Raw genomic sequence first — 27296 nt, 5'->3', positions numbered from 1 at the left:
ATGTTTTATCGGGACCCAGATATTCACTGTACACTCGTGAAATGGTTATACGGCAAAATCTCCACTTCATCGCTACTTCGGAGATGCTGTGTCCCATTGTACGTGCGCCGACTACAACACTACTTTCTATCTCACTTAAACATCGACAACCTGCCATTGTAGCAGCAGTAACCAGTGTAACAACTGTGCCAGACAGTTCTTTTATATAGGCGTTGCCGACCGCAGCGGCGTATTCTGCCTGTTTATATACCTCTGTATTTGAATACGCATGCCATTGGCCACCACCGCCAGATCCCCGTTCGGCTCCAGCCTCTCCTTCCCGACCCCACCGAACACCTGATCCTTAGTCTCTTCTTCCCCGGCCTTACCATTACCTGTGCCACCATCTATGTCCGCCCCAACGCCCCTCTTCCTTTCGACTTCCTCTCCCACATCGACCGTACCTTCTCCTCCTATGTGATCGCCGCTGACCTCAACATCCATAGTCGTTCCGCTGCCCAGTTACGGCGGTGGCATCGGTTCCTCTCCTCCCTTCAAGGCGACCTCATCCCCATCCCCCAGCACACTCGTCCCGAATCCAACTCCACTCCCGATGTTATCCTCTCCTCCCCCAACCTCCTTGGTCGCATTACGGTGGATGTCCTGGAGCCTATTGGTAGCGACCATCTCCCTGTCCTCCTCACCGTTTCAGACGGCCATCGCCCCCGCCCCGACCCTCGTCATGACCCTCCCCCTAAGTACATCCATGACTATTCCCGTGCCAACTGGAATGCCTACCGGGATACCCTCTCCACTCAGGTCGATAGCCACCCTCTCGCCTACCGCCGTCCCGATGATGTCACCCATGCCGCCTCCTTTCTCCAGCAGACCTTGTCTGAGGCCGTGGAGGCCCACGTCCCTACTGTTGCCATCCACCCCCACCGTCCTACCTTACCACCACAGGCCGTCCTCCTCCTCCGTGAATCCCGTCGTCTCTACCGTGCCTTCCTCCGCACGCGTGACCCGGACACCCTACGACGCCACCGGCAACTACAGCGACACATTCGAAATTTGCTCGCGGCCAAGAAACGCCGGGACTGGCGACAGACATGCACCCGTTTAACTGCTACCCTCCCTATAAACTCGTCCAAGTTCTGGACCGCTTTCCGTCGCCTTACCGGAACTAAACCCTCCCCCTACTATCCTCTTCTCCACGATGATCACCCCTTCCCTGACGCCCTTAGTAAGGCCAATCACTTTGCCTCCTACCTGTCCGATGTGTTTTCCATCCCTGATGATCCCCAGTTCGATTACTCCCTCTTCCCAGATATCCGCGATCGAACTGACACCTCTGTCCCTCCCCTCGTTCCTGGTTTCCAGTACTTGGACAACATTCCACACACGGACCTTAATGCCCCCATCACCACACAAGATCTCATCAATACACTCCGCACCAAACGCAACACCGCTCCTGGTCACGATCGTGTCACCTACCGTCACCTTCGTGAAGCTCCTGTCTCTTTTCTCTCCACCCTGGCCAGGCTCTACAATGTAGTCCTGTCCACCGGTTACTACCCCGACCTGTGGAAAACCTCCCGTATCCTCATGTTCCTCAAACCTGGCAAACCGCCGTCCGCCGTCTCCTCCTACCGTCCCATCAGCCTTACCTCGGTCTTCAGCAAGGTCCTGGAATCTATCCTCACCCGCCGCATCCACCAGCATCTCCGCCAGCACCGCCTCCTCCCCGTTACCCAGTGTGGCTTTCGGCCGTCCTTCTCTTCCGACGATCTTCTCCTTCACCTCACTCATCTCCTTTCCGAACAGCTCAATTCCCGTCGCTCCGCAATCTTCCTCTCTCTTGACCTCGAACGCGCATATGACCGCGTATGGCATTCCGGTCTCCTCTTCAAGCTCCAAACCTTCGCCCTTCCCATTAACTACGTTCGTCTGATCGGTTCCTTTCTCTCCCGCCGTCCTTCCTATGTCACCATCCATAACACCGATTCCTACACCTTTTTCCCCTCCGCCGGTGTGCCCCAAGGCTCCGTCCTCTCCCCCCTTCTGTACTTGTTGTACACGGCGGACATGCCGCCGCCGTCACCCCCCGTCCACCTTCTCCAGTTTGCCGATGACACCGCCTTCCTCGCCCTTGCCCCCACCCTGCGACGCTCCCAACACCTTCTCCAATCCCATCTTGACCGGTTCACCGCTTGGTGCAACCAGTGGTTGCTCAAGGTCAATCCTTCCAAAACCCAGGCGATCATTGTAGGCAAAACCACTCCCTCCTTCCGCCTCCTTGATTTCTATCTCACCGTTTATGGCCGTCCCATCGCTCTCACCCCCACCCTTAAGTACCTTGGCGTCACCCTCGACCGTCGCCTCTCCTGGACTCCCCATCTCCAGACAATCCAAGCCAAGGCACGTTCCCGACTCCGTCTCCTCAAGCTCCTTTCCGGCCGAACGTGGGGTCTGGACCCCTCCACCATCCTCCACACCTATAAGTCCCTCATCCGCCCTATCCTCTGTTACGCCCATCCCGCCTGGATCTCCGCCCCCCCTTCCTTTTATAAATCCCTCCAAATCCTTGAACGCCATGCTCTCCGCCTTGCCTATCGCATCCGTCTCCCTTCCCCCACGCGGATCCTGTATGACCTTATCCCCTTCCCCCACCTCCTCCTCTTCCTTGAAAGGATACGAATCCTATACACCTCCCGTAAACTCGATCCTCCTCACCCGCTCGTCTCCCCGATCCTCTCCCACCCCCGCCCGCTGCCGCGCCTGTACTCCCACGTCCCACCCGGTCTCCATCTCTCCACCCTCCTTACCCTCTACCAAGGTGGCTTCCGCCAGCTCCCCCTCCCTGATGATGTCCTCCTCCCCTGCATCTACCCCTCCTATCAACTTTGATCCTCCCCCCCCCTCCTGTGTCCTTTCCTTCAGGCACCCTCCCTCCCCCCCTTTCCCTTCCCTTCTCTTTCCTTTCCCCCCTCCCTCCTACCCTCTCCTCCGGGCTTCCCTCCCCCTTCCTCCCTCCCCCTCTCTCCTTTGCCCATGGCATCTCTGTTCTCCCCTCTCCCATTTCCCCTTCCTCCTCCTCCACCTCCACTCTTGGCAGGTCCCCGGACTCGTACACGCTGAGTGGACATTCGCGCGCCGGAGCTCATCGCCATCAGTGTCTCGTGAGTGCCGTCGTGTTTCGTGTTCAGTGTTCCCGTCATACTCCATCGTTCACCTGTGCCATCGCCATCTTCAGTGTTAGTGCGTCGTGACACCAGTTTGTAGTGAATTATCGTCGAGTGTGAACGGCTCCGTGTTTGTCTTTATGTGTCTACTGTTTTATTACCCACCGTTATGTCACATTTGTGTATTCTTTCTGTTCTTTCTTTATCTCCTCTACGGCTGAAGAGCGGCGTACCATGCTGCTGACAGCCTGCCTGTTTGTACGGGTTTGAAAATAACAATAAAGAAAAAAAAAAATACGCATGCCTATACCAGTTTCTTTGGCACTTCATTGTATAAGCATAGTACAAGTGGTCGGGCCGTGGCCGGGTAACTACAGTTCACAAGAGGTCTTGCAAACTCGACATAATTTTGTCGCCATTATTGACTTTGCGATCGTTTGTTTCGCAACGTGCGAGACGAACATGACTTTCAAAACAACATTCTCTCAAACTTTCTTTACTGATTGTTACTTTAGCCCTTAACTGGTGATGTTAGGTGTCAGACACCCAGCTAAATCTTTGAAGCCCCATTATTACCAGATTGTCGCGAGTACATCATTGTTAGTTCCTATACCTTCAAGTCGGTTTGTTGCAAGTCGGCCTGAAGCGCGATACTCAACAGAGCGGTGAGTTGTTTGATTTCATACGCGATTTTTTAAAGTTACTGGGTATTTTTCACCCAACCTCACCAGTTGCGGAACTTTTTTTTGGAATATTCTCGTATTCTATTTTATAGGTAGTATGGCATCTAGCAGGTTTCTTGTGATAACTAATAACCCCGGATGCAGTTCTCATCTAAGCAGTGAGTTTATTTGATTAGTTATTACTAGAAACTATGCTTATCGATAACCACGTTAGTTACCCTGCTGTGTCTCTGAAACCTAGTGATCCTGGATTTGGTGACTGGGCGAGATCTATACTGGATGAGTCTGAGAGTGAATATAGTGGGGTTGAAAATGTTATAGAACAAGGTTTCGAGAGTGCCCATGTAACCGAATCAGAGCAAGAAGCACGTGAAGCTGAGAATGAGGTGCATGGTATACCTAATGCTTCAGTTCCTGGATCTTCACCCAGTTCACTGCAACCACCACGTTCCTTTGAAACAGACACATCGTCATCAGATGAAAACGAACCCCTTTCAAAAAGGCAGAATCGTTAATACGAGCGAAAGAAGTATTATGGGAAGAACTGTTTCATATGGTCCAAAAAACCTCCAGCTTCAAATGTTCGCATAAGGAAACATAATATCGTTTCACATTTACCGGGAATAATTGGCCCTACCAAAGCCCTTGGTCAGATTTGTAGACCCCCGACTGCTTGGACTCTATTTTTAGTGAGAGAATACTGAATGAAATAATTCTGCAAACCAATAAAAAATTGGCCCTCTTGAGGGAAAAGTTGTCTGATGATACAAGAACTGACTACAAAGACTTGATCTGATCGAATTCAAGGCTTTTTTGGGGATTCTCACGTTCACAGCCATATTAAAATCTAATAATGAAGATCTTCAAGCTATGTTTGCAACCGACGGTACTGGTCGTGATATATTTCGTTGTACAATGTCACTGAAAAGGGTCTTGGTGTTACTGCTCTGTATACGTTTTGATGACGCCTCAGACAGAGATGTGAGGAAAAAATGTGATGCAACAGCTCCTATAAAACGGGTTTTCCAAGAGTGTACGAAAAACTGTATGGCTAGTTACTCAATTGGAATGTACGCTTGCATTGACGAAATGTAGGTGGGCTTTAGTGGTCGATGCCGCTTTAAAATGTATATCCCCAGCAAACCTATAGAATATGGACTCCAAATAATGGCTTTGGCAGATGCAAAAACCCACTACTTGCTAAACGCCTACATTTACTCTGGAAAGGATAGTGATGGCAGAACTCTCACTGATGAAGAGAAGAAATTTTCCAAGCCAACTCAAGCAGTGTTGCAATTGACCAAACCCATTATCGTAAGTAACCGCAAAGCACAGCAGATAATTAGTTTTCGTCCATTGCGCTCGTACGGGAACTATGTAAAAGGGGCTTGACATACGTAGGAACACTGCGAAAAAATAAACAAGGAATACCGAAAGAATTTTTACCTGCCAAGGAAAGAGAAGTAAGAGAAGCTCTATGGTTTCACAAAGGAAACAACACTACTACTCTCTTATGTACCAAAGAAAGGCAAGGCCATCCTACTTGCATCCTCAATGCACCATACCCAATCAAATGATCCAGAAACCAGAAATCATTGCCTTTTATAACAACACAAAAGGTGGCGTCGGCGCCTTAGATGAGAAATGCACAGTATACTCAACAAGTAGACGCACAAGGCGATGGCCATTAGCCATATTTTTCACCCTAATGAACATTAGCCTAGTGAATGCCTATGTTATCTACCGTGGATTCCCAGGGAATCCAGAGCTAACCAGATTGGAATACATGAAAAATCTTGCCAAGGAACTCTTAGGCCCTCATCTCAATCGTCGACTTCAAAACGACCATTTGCCCCGTGAATTGCGGCTAAACATCAGCAGAATTCTCAAGATACCAGCTCCATGTAAAGCCATACGAGACTTGGGCAAACAAGTGAGGCGTAAGAAGTGCCCACCAGGCTCTGACAGATAAACGAAAAAGATCTGTAACAGCTTCAACGTTCCGATTTGCGTAGAGTAATGGCTTGCCAATTCTTCTGTGTGTAATAACTAGTCAAAAAATAATGTGCTTTTAAAAAGGTTCATTATTGCTTTATACAGTAATATTCAAATTCGTTTATAAAAAATTTGCAGATATATGTATTTCATGACATGTTGCAAAACTTGTTATGGACTTACATATATTTCAAAAATTGCCTATTCCGTTCACTGTAAATAATTTTCTGCTGCCAAAAGTTGTTCAGAGATGTCAATAAAAGTTACTTTTGCAATGTATGTAGAAACTTTTCATTTCTCCTTCACTATTGAAGTATGAGGGCCATGGAAATTACTGGGTATCTATAACCCAACCTCACCAGTTGTGTTACAGAAATATCACCTCATCAGTTACGGGTTAAACAACGAAGTTACAACGTTTATAAAAGTGTGAAGTTCTGCTTTTATGTGAACCGGGCTTTGGATAAGAGAGAAACTTATTGAAAATGTTGTACTCTTTTTCCACCATTGAATCTAGTATCGTATACCAAACGCGTAAACAAAGTTGACACTCTTCACGGAGCTAATAGGAGCATTCACATACGTTGGCTTTTTTTTAATTTTTTTATTGTTATTCCGGGACAGCGCGAACGCAATGCAGATTACCAAAAATAATGCGCCCAAGTTATGAGCATTTTTTGCATTTATTTATTAACATAACATCATTGCAACAATACATGTACAGAAAAATGCAATTGTGAATAGCTGGTCAATATTTCACATAATCGAAATCCTTTAAAAACAGCAATAAATACAACTGACATGTGTGACAAGTTATTTACAGAAAGCTTTTAGTAACAATTCTAAAATGAAGTCAGTATGTGTTGTGAAATGTAAATAAGTGCCTCAGGTAAGAATCTAATCGGCACAGATGCGTCCGTCGCACTCCTGCGTAGATGTGTGTTGTTCTTAAATTTCAGTCGTTATTATGCAAACAAAACAGGCGATTTGCCAATGTCATGTGCCAGACTCGCTCTCCTATATGCAGTTTTTCGGAATGTAGTTCATTTGCATGTGACATTTCGCTAAAGAGCTGAATGATGAATTAATACATCTAGAGAAAACTCTCGTTTCCAAATCGTAAGACTGTTATAGTTGCAAGTCACTAATTTCCACAGTGGTATAAGCATCAGTTACAGTTTAATTTGGCAGTAGGCATCTGAAATAAACCACGAAATTTTTGACTCATTAATTTCAACCAATATGTTTTAATGTAATATTTAATCAGTCATAATTTTTTCCGTATACTTCTTAAGGACAGTGAAATACTGTGAAAACTTTAGTCACAGCACTTCCAGATCTGTCCAGGTCACTTTACAGAGAGCGAAATAATCATTTATTGCAGATTGTTACTGCATGTGGTTGAATGCAAGGACATGTACAAGATTCATTACTTCTTGAAACATAAGGGAAGCGGGGAGGACTGTTTCCCTGCTCATCACAAAGCCTCACGAAGGCAATCGGTGCTGCCAACCGTAAGTACGAGAGCCGCCGTGGTATGTGCTGCCATCTCTTGCCTCGCAGTGAAAATAGCGGATGGGAAGTCACCAACCATCCAGGCCAAGTAATGGTTCTTTATTCGTGAAACAGCTTTTGGTGGTAGTTACATGTGTTAATATCTCTAGATCAGAATGCATTTTCCAAGTCAGCAACAATTAACACTTAATTTCAGGTGAAATATGTCCAGAAATTCTGCTTACGTGATGTGTTCTTGTTCAAAGGGCATATGATGGAAAGGCATAAGTACCTCAGAAACGCTTGTTCACGTTACTCTTGTTTCCCTTCAAGACGAATAAATCTTTCGCCTTTTACTAAAGATTTCCGTGGAGGGGAACACTAAATGAGTCTATAACTAATTTTTCGAAGTGCTCGGCTTACGCTGAGCCACAAATACAATTCAAAATTATTTCAGAGTTGATGACCTGACCAATTTCTGTTTTTCTTACCTGTGATTTGTCGCAGTGAAAGAGTCCGGGTCCTTGTAACACTTCGCAGTGGTTCGCCCTCTGCCAGTGTTATTTCCGCGACTTATCACCGTATGATAAAGTTACACTTTTTCTCACAGAAAATTGCATCCCAACAAAACTGTCGTTAGTAAGTATGTTTTACATTTTTTTTTCTTCCGTTGGCTTTACTTTTGTTTTAAGGAAAAAATTGTGAAAATATTAATAGTGTAATTAATATGTAAGAAGCCATACAGTACCGTAATAGTTCGTGTTTAGAAAACGAATTCTAACGTATTGGTATGTTCACAGGTACCCGAACTACATTTCAGTCACTCAGTAAAGCGATAATTCAAAATATCATTGTCTACAGATCTGGAGAAATTGCCAATGCGTCTTTAGACTGTCTTTGTCAGACGAGAGGTTAGTTTCTAAGTGTTTCGATGAACTTAATTTCTTAAATGGGATCGTTGTTGCAAATGTAAAACATCCTCCATTAAGTGGCTTTCATTACAGTAAATATTAGTAATACTAAGTTAGATTGCTTGTAATTAGTGACAGCAAAAATGTTTAATAATCATTGTGATTTTGCAGACGTAGTTTTATTTATTTATATATTTATTCATACGTAAACAAATTTATTTGTATGAATGTCGGAATTATACATACATATGTACATTATTTTGTCACGTAAGAAAATGAAATACAAGCTATAAATAATAAATTCATAATATATGTATATTACACACACAATTTATCATTGAATTACATAATGCAGAAGAACCTGCTTCAATCAAAAGAAATAGATCACAAGACTTCTCTAATCGAGTAAAAACTATTTTTTAATAAATATTCTTTAAGGAATGCTTTAAATTTACAGAGTTCCTTTATGTTTTTTATTTCTTTTGGCAATTTTTTTTTTGTATATCTTGACACCTTGGTAAAACCACAGTCTAACATATGTTAAGACTGTGGTAAAACATAGTGGTTTGGGTTTTAGTTTTATTCATTCTGTCTAAGTACAAGCAATTACTGTTTCTGGATTGGTGATCATGTATGCACCTGTTTGTTAAATATTGCTCAATATTTTTGTGAATAAAAACTGTAGTTTGCAAGATATATTCACTTGGATTGTCAGAATACCCCATTTTTAAATAGCTCACTGCAGTGCACTCTTTTGTGACTCTTGCTCATTATTCTGATAGCTCATTTTTGCTATCTGAACACATATTTCACATTTTGGGCATTTGCACCACAGAATGTTATGCCGTAACTTATTATAGAATGTATGTGTCCAAAGTATGTCATTCTCTGGCATGAACTATTGCACATGGTGTCTAATATTCGTAAGGCATAACATGCTGTGCTAATTTTTTTCCCAAGCATCCTAATATGTTCATCCCATTTTAATTGTATGATCATCATATATACCCAAAAATTTTGTGCTGACTACACACTCTATGGTTTCATTTTGTCATATTCGGTTTTTTCTTTATATAGAAGTTTATGTTATTAGTCGTTTTCACATTAAGGGCTACTTTGTTGTTATTTGACCAGTTGTGAACTGCCATAAGTGCCTTTTCAGCTTTTACATTTAACATTTCTGGTGTCCTGCCTGTGATTATTATATTGCTGTCATCAGCAAATAACACTGTTTCATCTTGCATTACCCACTGTGGGAAGTCATTAATATAAATGAGAAATAGTACTGGGCCTAGCACACTCCCTTGAGGCACTCCAATGTTCTAATATTCTTCATCTGAAAGATGTTTCACTAAATAATTTGAGCTACTTGAAATTTGAGATATCTCCACCCTCTTCCTAGTGCTTAAAGTTTACTTAGTAGTACTTCGTGGTCAACTGTATCAAATGCGTTACTGAGATCTAGAAAAATCCCTGTTACTTGTTCTCCTTTATCTAGGGCTTCTAGAACTACTCTTGTAAATTTTTCTATAGCTGCTTCTGTTCCCTTTCCAGTCCTGAAACCAAACTGTTCTTTGCATAGAAGTTGGTATTTGTTTAAGTAGTCCATAAGTCTGTTTTTCATAATAGTTTCCATTATTTTTGAAAAAGAAGACAGCAATGTAACTGGTCTGTAATTCTCTACATTTTCTGTGCAACCTTTTTTGTGTATGCGAAGAATTTTTGTGTGCTTTAGATAATTATGGAAGCAACCTGATGAGAATGACTCATTTATAATGTCTGCTAAGGGTTTTTTATGCTGCTAATGCAGTCTTTTAGTATATACATTGGAACTTCATCTAAACCTGTGGATGATTTACTCCTGAATTTATGTACAATGCTACTGATTTCCTCTCCATTTGTGGCTAGCAGTAGCATTGTGTGAGATACATAGTTCTTTGCCATTGTGTGTTGTGTTTTAGGAAGCTTTTCTTGCAGTTTTGTTGCTATATTACTAAAGTAGTTGTTTATAAAGTTTGCCAGGCCCTTAGGATTATCTATTAAACTACCTTTATTTCTAATTTTTATGTTCATCTGCTTTGATTTTGAGTTACCAGTTTCTTGTTTTACTATATTCCATATAGCTCTGCTTTTATTGTTTGAGTTCTGTATGGTCTCTTCATTTTGGATTCTCTTTGCTTCCTGCAACAGTTTTGTACCTGAGAAAAAACTGTAAGAAGGCTGGGTCACTCTTATAATTTTTGATAGATCTCCGATATTTGAGTGTTTCAGAGGATTTTCTGATACCTTTTGTTACCCAAGTCTTCCTGCTAGATCCCCCAACAGAATGTACTACTTTAGGAAACGTTTCCTCAAATTTTAACTTGAATATATTCATGAATTTGTTGAATTTTTCATTAAATGTGTTCCTGAATATACTTCTGACCATGTCTGGCCAGTCATCTGTGTTGCAAATTCACACCTTTTTGATTTAGAAAAAACACTTCTGTAGCTAAGCACTTTTACTTGTAACTTTGTAGATATTTTAAGTTTTGCTCTTTGACCAAAGTTCCGACTCTGATTACTGGTTGTTATGCGTATTTAACCACATCAAGTCTCTTGAGAGAGAATCGTGAAGATTCAAGAAGTCTCTTAGAGGATTTGCAGTTTAAAAGTGCTATAATTATGAAATAAGTGTGCAGTATGAGTGATTGAACTGTGTTTAATTGATGTTGTTGTGCTATTTTAAAGGAATGATAAATGTTAAATACAGTGAGTGAATAATGAAAATCTCATTTTCCACATGTTAAGCGGTCCCATACCCGTGAATTTTCCACCATTTAATTATTGGTAGAGACTTGTTGGAGAATATTGGTGCGACCTGTAACAGAGTCGGAGGTCTAGAATATGCATTTTGAGTCTGTTGATATGAAAGTGGGAACTACAGATCTTCCAGTTAAATCAGGAATTGTTTAAGTACAGTACTTGAAGGTAACCCAGGAAAAGCTTACTTATGTAGGTGGTTGTAGTGTCTGCAAAAAATTCTTGTGTGTGCAGTTGCCATGTGTAACACCAGGTGTAAAATTTTTCTTTAGGTGTCTTGAATTGTGTCAGAACAAAAGTGAGGCATTCATTGTTGTTGTTGTTGTTGTTGTTGTTGTGGTCTTCAGTCCTGAGACTGGTTTGATGCAGCTCTCCATGCTACTCTATCCTGTGCAAGCTTCTTCATCTCCCAGTACCTACTGCAACCTACATCCTTCTGAATCTGCTTAGTGTATGAGGCATTCATATGACTCAATAATATTGTTTTCATTTCATTACACTTATACAGATGTCTGCGTTCTGCTGTGTTAACATTGCCAAGTCCTGTAGGCATGTGTAGTATTAACCACAACGGTCATATTGAAAGCAGAATCAAATGCACTTTTTAGGTTACTTGTCTCTAAATGATATTTTCTGGAGAAAAAGGCAATATTGCGTGTTATTGATGTAATACATTCAGGAACACAGCTGTGTTTAACCAGCCATAATTGGTGCTGAATGTGCATGTCGTCATATAATATGCAGACACAGTACATCAATCTCGTGAGGCACAAGGTTCTTATAAAGAAGTGCGAATGTCGGTCAACGGATGGCACTAGGCAAAGAATGTTAACTGCGCTTTTTAGTTGCTACTTGCAACTTACAGTTACGATTTGTCACAGAAATAACAGTTGGACTCGAGTGCTGAGCCGGGGCAGTAAGAACCACAGAAAATTAAATTATTCCATTGTAACCAAGAGCGTTTATATGCTTCCTACCTCTTTTTTATTATCTAGTAAGGTCTGGAAAAAGGAATAACTCATTCTTATATAATAGTTCACAAAAATTTATTTTTAAGCTAGGAAAGAAATATTTAGGTGCATACCAAATAACGTGTAAAAACAATAAAACTACTTTGTAAGTGCACTAAAATATTTGTTCAAAATAATGTAACACTTTTACTCTAGGGATATACTACAGCCCCCTACATATCACTGACTTAGGAATCGTAAGGGTAAGATTAGAGTATATAGTATAGCAGGGTTGCGGTCGTCGTCGTCTTTAATGAGGTACCAGTTTTCTTTACCTTTGTTTATTTAGTATCTTGGGCTTTTCAATTTGTTGAATGGTGAAATGTTATAGACTTTTGCGCCATATGTAACACCCCATGTGAAAATTATTGTTACTTCTAGTATTCTGGTTGTGAATTGTACAGTTCTTCTTAAATTCATTCTCATTACTAATTAAAAAAAAAACATTAAAACACATAACAAGATAGTTATAAATACAAAAGGTTATATTGTATACCAACTTGGTGTTTCTCCTGTATGGTATTCATTTGAGTATTCCTCTCAGTTCTTTTTGTTTTTATTTTACTCTATTATCTCCACTTCTAGGAGTGGAGCAGGCTTTTCAAGATCCGGCCCATTTATGAGTCAGGGTTCTATTTAGTCAATTATGTGACAAGCTATTAGCAGAGAGCCTTTAAATTGGTGTCAACACAGTGTGCAAAAATGCCAGGGGAATATGTGTCAGTTCATTTCTTCTTTTGGTACCCAGTAAGTCATTGTGACTAGTTTGGAATTGAATAAAATGAGTGTTTGTAATATTAAGCATTAAACTACTTGCTATGAATCATTTGTTAGCCTCTTTCATTATCCTCTTGATTTTTTGTTATATAGATTTATTTGGGATCTTCATCGCGAAATTGGTGTCTTCTGCGGACATCGCAGCTGTAGAAGAATGCTGTAATATCCCAATTAAATCATTTACGTGGTTAATATGAGTACTGGGTCAAGTGTAGGAACCTAGGCACACCGTGTTTAATGTCTCTTTGTTCCAAATTTAGTTGCATTCATGTTTTAGTCATTTGTTAATGTGATATTCTGTTTTCTGTTGTTAAGCAATAATGTCATCCATGCAAGAAGAATGCCTCTGATATCATAGCATTTAAATTTCTTTAGTAGAACTTGTATTTACATAGTCAAAGGCCTTGGAACATAATGGAAAGTGCCATCATGAAAATTTATCTCGTTTAATTCTACTAGATCCGGGGTTATGTTGCGTACTCAATAGAGAAGCCTTCATGAAAGCCAAAGTGATCTTACGTTTAAAAATTGTTTTTCAAAAGGGGATGGGTCTATAATTAGAGGTAAGTTGCTTATTAATGGGGTGGTAGTCTGTCTGCAAACTGAAGAGCAACCCCTGTACCACAAGAAGTCCAGCCCTTCTGCAGCGAGCCTTTGAACTTGTGTCAACACAGTATGTAGAAATGCCAGGAGAAGCATATGACACGAAATTAGTAAATAATGCAAGGAATGTGTACAGAGTTGATATAATCACTGCATGGTACACTGTGCTGCTAGATGGAAAATTGAGTCTTAGTCATCCTGTACGACAGTTAGAGCATGCTTTTGGGAACGACCACTTCCCCCACTGCAAGCTGTGCTCACTCTTCAGTTTACAGACACTGTACTAGCAGATACCGGAGTCTTTCAGGAAATATTCACCTTGACTTATCAACTGGTTAAGTAGGTAATACAAGCAGGTGCTACCAATTCAGCAAAAGATTTTAACACTTTGGGTGAAGTACCTTCATAACATTGTTTTACAGTGATCTAATGATTTTTGTGATCAGTCCAGCAGATGATTCAGCAAATGACGTCTTGTGGGGGAGTATGCAGTTCCTGTTTAAGGAGGTCTAACGGATCTGCTGTGCTGTTACACATTGGATTTAGCAGCTAAAGATTTCAGTTTAATCAACTGTCTCACTGTTAGTGACATCAGAGAGTTGAATATTATTTGCCTTATGAATTTTACTAATTTTACATTTATGTTCTTTGTTAAACTGGTTTGATGGGGATGCTTTATCACTCCCTGTTGACCATAATGGTCAGATAAACAATTTATTATGGGGCGTGTTTTGTAAACGTTAGGTTTAAAAATAAATTATCAGTTGCTGTTGTGCTGTATCCTTCTATTATTGTTGGGAATGTCCACAGTATGTAAATTGATGCACACGATTATAACTATACTGAATGAGGTCTTCATTGAAATCTTCACATACAGTCACTTCCTTGTTTTTTATATTAAGTCTTATTAATAGCTATGTATCCATGTCTGTTACTGAAGTACAGCACTCGATCAACAGCTCCATGTTGTATTCACTTTATTTTGTGACCTGGTGGGACTCTGTTGAACTTCTTGTACATCCAGTGGAAAATACTTAATGGAGAACTGAGATGAAGAAAATATATTTAAAAAAATCACATGTATACAATGTGGAAAAAGGACACTATATTTTTGAGCTTGTCAAGTTTAATTATACTACAGTAATTTGAGTTCCTGCTTAAATTTACGTTTGAGGTACAGAGTGAATGAGGAGTCGCTTTGTAAAAATAAAGTTGCCTGATTAATGTTTTTGCTTGTTTGCAGGTAAATGTCTGCAGTTGTGGCATGTGTTGTAATCTCCACACCACAGTAACACAATATGCTGTTAGAGAAACCAAAACAAAATGGCTCAGACTATTGATGAAGTGGGATAACATGTGGTACTCTTTTCCCCAAATTTGGAGGGAGCACAGTGCTGCTGCAACAATCCATGCTGAGGTTGGAAGTGCACAGCAACAATGCACCATCGTATGACACTGAGGTTAGGTGACACACTCACTTCCACTGTGGTAAAACAAGTGTGAGTGACAAAGAAGGAAAGTGCCAGACCATGTCTCTGTGAAGAAACAGGAATTGCAGAAGTGGAGGCTCTGCAGCTTGAAGGCTGGCATATCACAATTGAGGTAATAGTGGAAAAAGTGGAAAATGAGTTTTCAACACCAGTGCTCTCAAAGCCACGAGAAGAGAAATTGTTCTTTGCATGTTTTGTGTTAAAAGAATTAAATTTTTATTTCTCTGTTGATTTGAATGACGGTAAGCAGTTCAAGTGTTCAGCGTATGGGAAGCAGTAAAAATTTAACAAACATCTGAGCGAGCATGCATCAAAGGTTCATCCTGAGAAATTTAGTATAATTCCAGCTTTTCAAAAAAGTCAGAAGTCTTATATTTATCAGTATAATGCCTGTCATAAAAATTTCAATTATGAATTTAACTTCAAGGATCATCAGTGTGATTATCATGGTGGGACCTCAAGCAACAGAATGTGGGGGTAAGACAAAGTGGTGTGATTGTAATTTTGAGACATCATGAGGAATTTGTTATGTAAAACATTGTAGACAATGCATGATGTTCAGATTAGTGTAGAAAATTTGTAGTTGTGATCATTTTCCGATTTATAACAGTGGGAAGAAGGCACTGAGAAGACAAGAAAGACAGTTTTGTTAAAAACTGTGGCTCTAAAGTTGTTGCTAATGGTTGTGTGAGACATTAATATATTTGCCATTGCTCAGATCAACATATTTCACTAAGAAAGGGTGCCAAATACATGAAAAAAAATGGAGTGTTCCTAGCACAGATTAAAGTTACCCAGATCACAGGTGGCCCGTGCCAGGTAACATTTGTTTCAACACATGATGCACACAACAATGACTTATGTCACATTGATGTAAGTTAAAGAGTAAGTAGTAGCAGACATACCCAACAAAATCCCTTTCCTGGCTGTAGTTGAGAAAATCAGAGATTCAGTCTGTTTTGAACAGGAAAGAATTCATCTCCTAATGATGCAAGATCTTGCAAACATTGAACATTCTTACAATTTGTGCTCATGAGGAAGACTGCAGAACAATGCAATTAGTGAGAGACTGATGTGCAAGAACTGGTCTCAGGTGAGAATCATTGTTTGCTATTTTATAAGCCCAAGGAGTAGTTACCAGAACTCATTCAAGCCTGCAAAGCACTGATGTTGTGTTGATCATAATGAATAAGGCCCAAGATGAACTTTCGAAGAAATATGGACACGCTGCGTTTGTGTGTCTGCAACATGTGAGCTAAATAGCTACCATTTCGAATTAGCAACATTATTAGTGCTAGAAGATATGAAAGAGGTTTTCCCTTGTGCCTTCCTTGTATTGAACTGGACCAATACCCTAGTGATGTCCATATTTCTTGAGTTTATAAGATCGAAGGTTGGTAAAATTTCATCAGAGGTGTTCATGTATGGCTTGGCTGTTTCTTTCTGTAATACATGGAATGCAATAATGGACCCACCTGCGATAAAATTATTTTGCACTTGGCATATTTACCAATTGTGGAGAAGAAATATCAGTTGAAAAATTAAGGGCCTAGAGAAAAAAGCCTAAGCTTATGAACTATTACAGCTTTATTGAATTGGGGGATGTGGCTGCATTTAAAATGATGTTATTAGCTGTCTTTCAGAGATATCCAGAACATTGCAGTTTAGTTATTACTTGCAGGATAACTACCTGCATAATGCACAGTGCAAGCCCTAGTGCCACAGATGAAATGGTGACATAACACATATATGTATATAGAACAAATGCACCACCCAATTAAATATTTTTATTTAAAAAGTGTGAATGCCTAGACAAATCACTGTTTGCTATGGTGTCATTTACCAAGAAAAAACTATTTGTCAGACTTATTGTCCCCACAAAAAGGAAATCTCACCCACAAACTGCAAGACGTGCACTACAGGCACAGCTTAACTGAAATGTTAAGCAAGCACTAATTATCATGGTGGATTGGAAATACCATGTACTCTTCAAATGTGGCAGAAATATATTGTATCAGGGATACTTAGGTGATGTGCAACTGTAAATCAAAGTGTGTAAAGTGCAATATGTTCATACAAAAGTATTGTTGCTCATATGTTGGCTTGAGCATTAAGTAGCAGATGTGTTTGTCAGAAGATTATAGGCTTGCAGCTGCCTGCAGGTAGTTGTAATGATGATAAACTATTGATTTCAAGTGGGGATCCATGTGATGTAAATGAAATTTGAATACGTTTTTTGAAACATGTCTTGAGCAGATAGTCTGACAGCCCACACACAATAGAAATAACATAGACCTTGTAGCTACAAACAGGCCAGATATTATCAAACAAATTGGTATAGAGGCAGGGATTAACGGTCATAATATCGTTGCAGCATTTACAGTTATGAAAGTTAATAAATTAGTCAAGGGGGGGAGGAGAGTGTTTCTGCTAGAAAGAGCAGATAAGTAGTTGGTTGTTAGCGTCTCACTTAGCGAATTGATATCACTTAGTTCCAGTAAAATGGATGTAAAGGACTTATGGGCAAATTTTAAAGAGGTAGTAAATTGTGGTCTGGAGAACTATGTTCCTAGTAAATGGATTAAGGAAACAATGAAATTCAGAAAATGCTGAGGAAGTAAAGATCTTGGTTCAAAAGGAATGCACAAATGACGAGAGGCAAAGGTTAGTAGAGATTTGTGCGTCTGTGGAAAATACCTATGTGTGAAGCACACTACTACTACTGTCATAGCAAAAGATCTGATCTAGAACCCAAGAAAATTCTTGTCCTATATAAAATTGTTACGAAGGTCTAAGGCTTCCACCCAGTCACTAGACCAGTCTGAAGTGGCACTTGAAGATAGGAAAATGAAAGCCAAAGTTTTAAATTTCGCATTTAAGAAATTGGATGCGCAGGAGGCTCATATAAACATATCGTCGATTGACCTGCAAACAGATGCCCAGGAAAATGAAAGCCAAAGTTTTAAATTTCGCATTTAAGAAATTGGATGCGCAGGAGGCTCATATAAACATATCGTCGATTGACCTGCAAACAGATGCCCGTATGGACAAAATAGTAATAAGCATCCCTGGCATAGAGAAATAACTGAAAGAGCTGAAAATGAAAAAGTTGCCAGCCTGGATCGAATCCCAATTCAGTTGTACAGAGAGTACCTTACAGCATTGGCTCCTTACTTATCATGCATTTATTGCAAATATCTTACCCAATGGAAAGTCCCAAGCAACTGGAAAAAAACACAGATGACTCCAGTATATAAGAAGTGTAAAAGGGCAGACCCATAAAATTACAGATCTATTTATTTATTATTTTTTTATTTATTTATCTCTTGTTCCGGTGATCCATGCTGTGACACTATCACAGGATATGGAACGTGTCAATTTTACAAGCTTTTGGCCAGAATTTATGGTAATACATAAAACAAAACAAAAACAGTAACTTAGGTCCCACTACAAAAAAATACATTTTAGAGATAGATAGAGATACAAAACAAAAAACAGTAAACAGGAACTTAGGTCCCACTACAAAAATACATTTTAGAGATAGATAAAGATTACAAAATAATAAGTGTTACAGAGAAATAAATATTGCAAAATATATGTTTACAATAAAAATATTCAGTATTATAAATACAAATTTGGGCATACATTTGCAATTTACAGTACAAGAAATGTTAAACACTGTAGTTCAGGAACTCTTCTGATGTATATAATGACCCTTGCAATAGGAACTGCCTTAAGGTTTTTTTAAACAAGAGATCATCATCTTCCAAACACTTAATTCTTGAAGGGAGGGCATTAAAAATCTTACAGCCACTGAAATGGACTCCTTTCTGCACCATACTTAGATTTGGCTGTTCATAGTTAATATCATGTTTCCTTCTAGTATTGTGACTGTGATATGCACTATTCAGCTTGAAGATGGATTTTTCTTTCCTTATGAAGCACATCAACGAGAATATATATTGCGCAGTGGATGTAAGTATTTCAAGCTTCTTAAAAAGATTCCTGCATGTGGCTCTAGGATGGACTCCACACATGATCCTTATGGCTCTTTTTTGTACACACAGTACTTTTTTAGCCAGTGGCTGACTTCCCCAAAATATAATTCCAAATGCCATAATTGTATGAAATTAACCATAATACGCTGACTTCATGGCTTCCATATTTCTATAAGAAGAAACAATGCGCAATGCGTATGTTGCTGAACTTAGTCTTTTGCACAGATCCACTATGTGGTTTGACCAATTCAGTTTGCTATCAATATGCAAGCCTAGGTATTTGAGGAATCTACCCTATTTATTGTCTGCTCACCTATCTTTACAAATATTTCCTCATCTTTGGATGTTTTGTGGAACTGAATGTAGTTTGTGATTCTTGAGCAGATTTTAAAAGTGCTGACTTTTTGACCAATAGTTAGCAGTATAGGTGCACCAACATACTCATTGGCAAAATATTTAGCCTCTCTGTTGAGACCGTTTGTGGGGAAATGTGAACTTCATATCCGCAACTCGTCAGATTTTATCAGTAGGTTGAAAGGTCTGAAGCTCAATAGCACAGATTTATTAGTTAGTTTTGACGTTGTCTCATTGTTCACCAAAGTACCTCTGGCTGTCTCCTTGTATCTCATTAGCAGCAAGTTTGAGGATGATATAACAGCTTTGTTTAAGCATGCATTAACCTCCACTTATTTTTTATTTGATGAACAATATTACGAACAAATTGATGGTGTCGCTATGGGGAGCCCTCTCTCCCCCCTGGTGGCTAATTTGTTTATGGAGGATTTTGAAGAGAAAGCCCTCAACTCAGCAGTATTAAAACCGACAGTCTTCTGGAGATACGTGGATGACACATTCATAGTGTGGCCCCACGGAGAGGATAAACTACTAGAGTTTTTGGAACATCTCAATTCCATTCACGGAAAAATCAAGTTCACTATGGAACGAGAGAAGAATGGCTGTTTACCGTTTCTGGATGTGCTGGTTCGCCGGAAAGAAGATGGATGCCTAGGTCATTGCGTATACCGTAAGCCCACACACACAGACCTGTATTTGCAGGCATCTAGCTGCCACCATCCATTGCAAATTATGAGTGTTCTGAAAACTTTGGTCCACAGGGCTCATGTAGTGTCTGATGTTGACAGCCTGCAGGATGAGCTTGTACACCTGGAGGCAGTTTTTAGGAGAAATGGCTATTCGCAACAGCAAATTAAGAAAGCCCTGCAAATAAAAACTGCAGAAAAATCGCAGGAAAAGGATGAGGAAGTGGATAGGGAAGTGAAATCTACAGCCTTTCTCCCATACGTGGGTAATGTTTCTTCTAAAATCGCTAGAATCTTGAAGAAACATAAAGTTGATGTGATATTCCGCCCACCAGCTAAGACTGCAGCCTTGTTGGGATCCGTTAAGGATGATCTGCTCTTGCGAAAGGCGAGAGTTTATGAAATCCCTTGTGAGTGTGGCAAACGTTACATAGGGCAAACCACGCGCTCTTTACAGGAACGATGCGTTGAACACCAGCGGTACACACGTCTTCTTCAGTCCAACATATCAGCAGTTGCCGAACATTGCATTTCTACTGGCCATGCCATGGATTATAAAGATGTTAAGATTTTAACTACTGCTTCATCTTTCTGGGACTCAGTTGTTAAGGAAGCTGTAGAAATACAACTAGCTGACAACCTGCTAAACCGCGACGAAGGATTTCATCTTGACAATGCTTGGAAACCGCTTATTTCACACCTTCGTTCGGAAAGAATTTCTGCATCTTCACTTCCGACAGATGTTACCACTTTTAAAGATTAATTATTTGTTTACAAGCACGGTGGATTCGCAGCAGCACTATTTTGTTTGCACTCTGCGCTTATATGTTTATCTTTGCTATATACATCTTATCTATGATTAGCGCAGTAGTGGCGACTTTGATATCTTTGACGCATGCGCTTTCAATCCTCAGCAGCTTTGTATCACGTGACTCCGTATAAATAGGCATGTGCAAATGCTATGAACTCAGTCTCCGACTCGCCTTGAAGATGGCTGGGAGGTTTCTAGCCGAAATATCGCAAGAAGAATTGTCGCTGTCCCGAGTGCACGCCTGAAAGATGATGGAACAACTGAATGTAGTTTGTTTTACAGTAATTTAAAATAAGACAATTAATGTTGAACCAGTTCACGGTTTCATTTAAAACCTTATTTGCCGTTACCTCAAGTTTGTCTGCTGAATTATCAATATGTAGTGTAGTGTCATCCGCGAAAAAGGTGAATCTACAATATTCCGTAGAGAGAGGAAGATCATTTATAAATATAATAAAAAGCAGGGGGTCCAGAACTGAGCCCTGCGGCACTCCACATGTGATGGTACCCCACTCTGAAGATACTGGAACACCGTCTTGACTATCTACTACAACTTTTTGTTTCCTGTTTGACAGATATGAGTCGAGCCATTTCCCTGCTGCACCACTTATACCGAGATGTGCAGCTTTTTGTAAAAGAATTTGGTGATTTACACAGTCAAATGCTTTTGTTTGGTCACAAAATATGCCAATCACTTTCAGTTTTTTGTTGATAGATTCCAAGAGTTTGCCAGTAAATGCAAATATTGCATCTTCCGTTGACAAACCTTTCTGAAATCCAAACTGACTTTTGCTGAAGCTATTGTGTTCACTGAGATGCTTAACTATCCTGGCATGCATTAGTTTCTCTAAAACCTTTGAAAAGCTTGTCAGTAGTGATATTGGCCAATAGTTAGCAGTATCCGTCTTATCCCCCTTCTTATACAGCGGTTTTACAACTGCATACTTAAGCCTCTCAGGAACTATTCCTTGCTTAAGTGACGCATCAAAAATGTGGCAAAGGACTTTACTTACATGGATGGAGCAGTATTAAATTTCTTGAACAGTAACTGTTTTTACCTACATGTGTTGTACTGAACCAGGTACTCCATTTGCTGCAGAATCCTTGACCATATTCTCAGTTCAAATATAATATATTTTCTTGAGACAGGAGCCTATGTTTACATATTAGTATGACTTTAGAAAGAATTGCTCTTGTGAAACTCGGCTTGCACTTTTCTCACATGATATACTGTGAACTATGGACATAGAGCAACGGGCAGCTTACATATTTCCAGAAAGCATTTGACACGGTGCCCCACTGCAGACTGTTAATGAAGGTACGAGCATATGGAATAGGTTCCCAGATATGTGAGTGGCCTGAAGACTTCTTAAGTAATAGAACCCAATGTGTTGTCCTTGATGACGAGTGTTTATTAGAGACAATGATATGGTCAGGAGTGCCCCACCCCCACGAAAGGGAGACTGGACTGCTGCGTTTTTTTGTACACACAGATGATCTGACAGACTGGGTGGATAGTAGTCGGCAGTTGTTTGCCAGTGATGTTGTGGTGTGCGGGTAGGTGTCAAAAGTTAAGTGACAAATGGTTTGAGTTTCAGTCCAGCACACAGTTTTAATCTGCCAGGAAGTTTCATATCAGCTTCCACTCCGATGCAGAGTGAAAACCTCATTCAGGAGTGTTTTTATTTGGTCATGTTTTTCCTTTGATATTTTGACTATGCTTTGGCTTCTGAAGATTTCTGCTCGTTTCACCTTTTTTTTATATGGTTTTCCCACTCAATTTTATTGCCTTTTTAAATTATGGTCCCCATTAGGGGTTTGACCTCCACTTTCCAAATGGTACAGAAATGCGGGCTGTTTGGGGAAGGACACCTTACTGTGGACCATTAACTGTCCACTGTGTGCTGTTATCCTTTGCACCTATCAATCAAGTGGATCTACCTCTGCACCTGATCCACTGCAGTAACCAGGCTGTCATAGTTGGGTTTTCAGGTACCCACTTAGTGGTGGCCCCCTGACAGTGCAGGGATTGCATACGATGCCCAAGCTGTAACCTCCTCATGTCAGCCAAGAAGTAGGTGCATTTCAACTTCAAGGTATTGGGACTCTGGGCAATAGCTACTATGCCAGGTGGATGTGTTGCCTATGAATTGGCAGCACCACCGAAACTGAGGTTGCTGGACCCTGTTTACCACACTGGCATGTGATTGGCAATGGAGTCCTTCCATATGAGCCCTTTCCAGAGCCTCTGGGTGGAAGCCAGTGTGCCCCACTGCAGGTTAAACAACAGCTGCTTCTTGCTAATTACACAGTCACAATGTGTAAGATGCCTACTCACTCATGTCACTCAACTCTTTTCCACAACTAACAGTTCAGACTGATAGCACACCACACAAAACTGGGTGGACCAGCTGGGATCTGACTTGATATTCTATTGAAGGACCTCCAACAGCCTCCTTTAGTGTGTGTTTCTAGCGTCCCTCTTGACGCCCACCATGATCTGTACCATGTCCTGTGATATGGATGGACCTCTTTTGCGTCCCCAAGAAGGATGCTGATCCTACCCTTCTCCGACGTTTTGTTCGATCCTCCACGATTGTTCTAATTCGGTATGCATCTACATGTAGATGGACAGATTGAAATCGACAGGGTTGGTTATGCCTTTGCACGCGTAAGGGGATACGAGAAGCACTCTCGGCCAAGTGCCTGCAGTGTATACACTGCAGAGTTGGTTGCCGTATTTCAGGCCTTGAGGCTTGCCATGACAAACTTTCTGATCTGTAGTGACTCCATGAGTTGCTTGAAAGGCATATCCTGTGGTGTCACCGCCAGACACCACACTTGCTGGGTGGTGGCCTTTAAATCGGCCGCGGTCCGTTGGTATACGCCGGACCCGCGTGTCGCCACTGTCAGTGATTGCAGACCGAGCACCGCCACATGGCAGGTCTAGTGAGACGTACTAGCACTCGCCCCAGTTGTACAGCAGACTTTGCTAGGAAAGGTTCACTGACAATTACGCTCTCATTTTCCGAGACGATAGTTAGCATAGCCTTCAGCTAAGTCATTTGCTACGACCTAGCAAGGCGCCATAGCATTTGATAATTAATATTGTGAAGCTTGTACAGTAACGAGAGATGTACTCCAATTGCGGATTAAAGTTAAGTATTATATCAACTACGTACTTTATTTGCTACTATTAATTCCCTTAACTGTTCCAGACCTCGCGCCAGTCAGCGTGTAATTAAACGCGTCCATTTCGGCCTCCTCTAGCAACACAGTGTTGGCTCTTCTGCCAACACTACATATCCCTGTGATATCCCAAAAATCTTGTGGTTGCCAATATCTGGGACATACTGGTTGATCTCTACAGCTCTGGAAAGACAGTGACCTTCATCTGGACACTGAGACACACAGATATTCCCGGAAATGAACTTGCTGACTCTCACTTTAAAGACACCATTACAGCATATCAACTTGGGACTTCAGTATACTGGGCTCAGATTTACGATTACAACTTCAACGCAATATTTTTATGCTCAGGGAATTAGAATGGCAGGCTACTATGACCCAAAACATGTTAGGAGCAGTTAAGGTGTCCACTAAAGTGTGGCATAGATGTTTCCATGCCTCTCAGAAAGATGCCATTGTGTTGTGCAGACTACGCATTGGCAACACAAGACTCACCGATGAGTTCCATCTGCATTGGGAGGATTCTCTTCGCGGAATTTGCGATAAGTCTACTGGCGATAGTGCACGTTCTTGTTGAGTGCACCCTGCTGGCCGATCTGCAACACACTCAGTTTGCCTACCTCACTACCTCAGATGCTTGCGGATGATGAGACAGCTATTACAGGAGTGTTGAATTTCTTGAGGGAAAGCTGATTTTACTCTCAATTGTAATAGTCCCCTACTTCAAGCGTTAGGGATGGTTGTGGCAGGGAGAGCCTCCCCCAGCGGCTGGTACCCTCCCATGCCACTGCAGGGTGCTTGCTTCCTCCCTCATCTTGTGCCTGTGGACTCTCGTGTGCAAGATGGTGCCTGGGTTATCTCAGTTTTAATTTACCTATTACGTTACAACTACTGTCACACCCTTTTTTAAAACTCCATGACTAGCTTATATAGTTGGGAGCATCTAAGTCCCTACTTTTTTCATTTTTTACCTAGTTACATGTTTCTCTCGTGAAATGGAGTGACTGATGACCCAGTAGTTTAGTCCCTTTAAACACATAATCACCATCATGACTTTTTATTAACTATATTGGTGTTTTATCTATGATTTGCTGGTATTGGCAAACTGTATTATTTCACTTTTTTTTTTACTCATTATGGGAAATCATTAATATAGATTAGGACAAAGATTGGACCCAATACACTTCTCTGTGGTAAATCTAATTTAATATATTTCAAGTCTAATTGTGTTTTACCAGTAATCTTCATGGAACATGTGAAATTTCAACTTGTTGCGCTGTCTCTTCTAGATAAAACTCAAACCAAGTAACTACCACACCTCTTACTCCTAATATCTCTAGTTTATGTAACAAGATTCCATGTTTAACAGTGTGAAAAAGCCTTTGACATATCCAAGATGATGTCAGCCACGTGGTCGCCTTTGCCCAGTGCTTGAAGAACAACTGCTTTCATAAAGTGTGCTGCACCTCCTTTGGATCTGAAACCAAATCGTTCATTGTAAAGAAGATTTTTTTTTTCAGATAATTCATTAGCCTGTTTTTCATTATTGTTTCTGTTATTTTAGAATTGAAGTCAGTACTGAAGTTGTCTTGTAGTTTTCTACATTTTCTGCCACCACTTTTTTGAGAATAAGTAGAGTTTTAGCTTATTTGCTTTTGTGGTTTTAATGCATTCTGTAAGGGTATGAACTGGAGTGGAATCTAGACTTGCCAAATTTTTATTTTTAATTGGCATACCACAGTTGCACCCTGTCTCAGTTGTTGGCAGGAGCACATTATATTTGCTGGCTGGTCCCTAATGAGTAAAACTTAGGTATCTGGAAATTTCTGCTCTAATTTCTTAGCAATACTACTCAAGTGAATATTCACATAGCTTGCTTGTTCCTTTGGATGGCTTATTTGAGCAACTTTGTTTCCAAACAATGTAATGAAAAGGATAGTTGCTACTCATCATGGAGTGGAGATGCTGAGTCACAGATAGGCACAACAAAAAGACTGTCACAAAATAAGCTTTCAGCGAACAAGGCCATTGTCAAAAATAGACAACAGAGACTGTGGTCATGTGTATGTGAGTTGTGTGTGTGTGTGTTTTGTCTGTTTTTGACAAAGGCCTTGTTGGCCGAAAGCTTTTTTATTCAGTCATTTTGTTGTGCCTATCTGCGACTCAGCATCTCCGCTATATGGTGAGAGTAGCAGCTATCCTTTTTATAATGTTGTTACATTCTGTCCTGGATTTTCCATTGTTTGTTTCTAAATGTGTTAATTCGGATGTTTTCCTTCATTTGTTGTTTCTCGCTATTACTGCCATCTGTAATATTTAATGTTTGTAAGTTTTTTTGTAGCTAACTGTACCTTGTTGTAAATTTTTATGTATTTTTTGTATAATTGCAATAAAGCTTCGTCTTTCGTCAGCTTCTGATTGAAACTGACATAGTTTTACTTGCTTGTAAACCACTGTGGTGTTGTATAAGATGTTGCTAATACATAAATCATTATACAAAACACTAAAATATATAAATATCATTTCATAGATATTGCTCATCTTACCTCATCACATAATTAGTTTTGTTACACAGCATGTGGCGGCTGTTGATCATGTTCTAATGTGGTACAGCATGCCGTTTCTCTTTGAATGTGAACTCATTTCTCTTCCAGTGTGTGCTGGTAAGCAAATAAAACAGATGAAGATGTGTTTTGTAACACAATCTCCACAATAACTAGAAACCAGTGTTGAGTGATGAAATGATCAGCCGTGCCATGATCAACGCAAGAGGATGGATACAGCTGCCTGTTTTCAAATGTGCATGCTCTGATCTGACATCATCTCTGCTGGCACTGTGGGTGCTGTGTTGCTCAGACACCACATCAGTATTTTTCTTTGAAAGTGGATGAAGTACTATGCAAGCAACATGGAAAATTCTGTAGATGATCTCATAAAGAGACCCATTTCCAGTGGAGCTTTGTAGAAGAAAGTGAGAGTTCAAGAGTTAAGTAGACCTATTCCAAATTTAAATCTAACTAGGGGAGGGCATGGGAGAGGAATCACTGATTTTGTTCAAAATATGTGAGTAAAAGCACGTAGGTGCACATTTCAAGTTCCTAAAACATTTCACCTAAGTAGGCTGTAGGAAAAGGTCAAATGCTCTCCAGAGATTTATGAGTAGAGTATGAGGGATTTCTTAAGTGGCCTTTATGTGTCGCTACAGTGGTCGAGCATGTAGACTGGCAGTTTGTTGAATTTGAATCCCACTGGTACAATAAATTTCTTTTATATCCCTCTCAGTGCCAAACTATTAATCATAAAATTTGAATATGTTCAAATAGTCATTTTAG

The 27296-nt window shown here is 40.5% G+C and overlaps 1 long non-coding RNA gene and 1 other non-coding gene across 2 annotated transcripts in view; both read left to right on the top strand.

The window, feature by feature from the left end:
* Nucleotides 1-7645: 7645 nt before the first annotated feature.
* Nucleotides 7646-7764, top strand: LOC124791015. The gene has a single exon (XR_007016456.1). It is a non-coding gene; the product is annotated as a U5 spliceosomal RNA (small nuclear RNA).
* Nucleotides 7711-27296, top strand: part of LOC124788166 — a 38650-nt gene continuing 19064 nt past the window's right edge. The window contains exons 1-3 of the long non-coding RNA XR_007016065.1: nucleotides 7711-7972; nucleotides 8134-8244; nucleotides 14680-15038. This is a non-coding gene — a long non-coding RNA (uncharacterized LOC124788166). The remainder of the gene's footprint in view (nucleotides 7973-8133; nucleotides 8245-14679; nucleotides 15039-27296) is intronic.

The sequence above is a fragment of the Schistocerca piceifrons genome, chromosome 3, assembly GCF_021461385.2.
Source record: "Schistocerca piceifrons isolate TAMUIC-IGC-003096 chromosome 3, iqSchPice1.1, whole genome shotgun sequence".
Taxonomy (NCBI): domain Eukaryota; kingdom Metazoa; phylum Arthropoda; class Insecta; order Orthoptera; family Acrididae; genus Schistocerca; species Schistocerca piceifrons.
The sequence above is the reverse complement of the archived record's forward strand: the minus strand, read 5'-3'. Positions and strand labels throughout refer to the sequence as shown.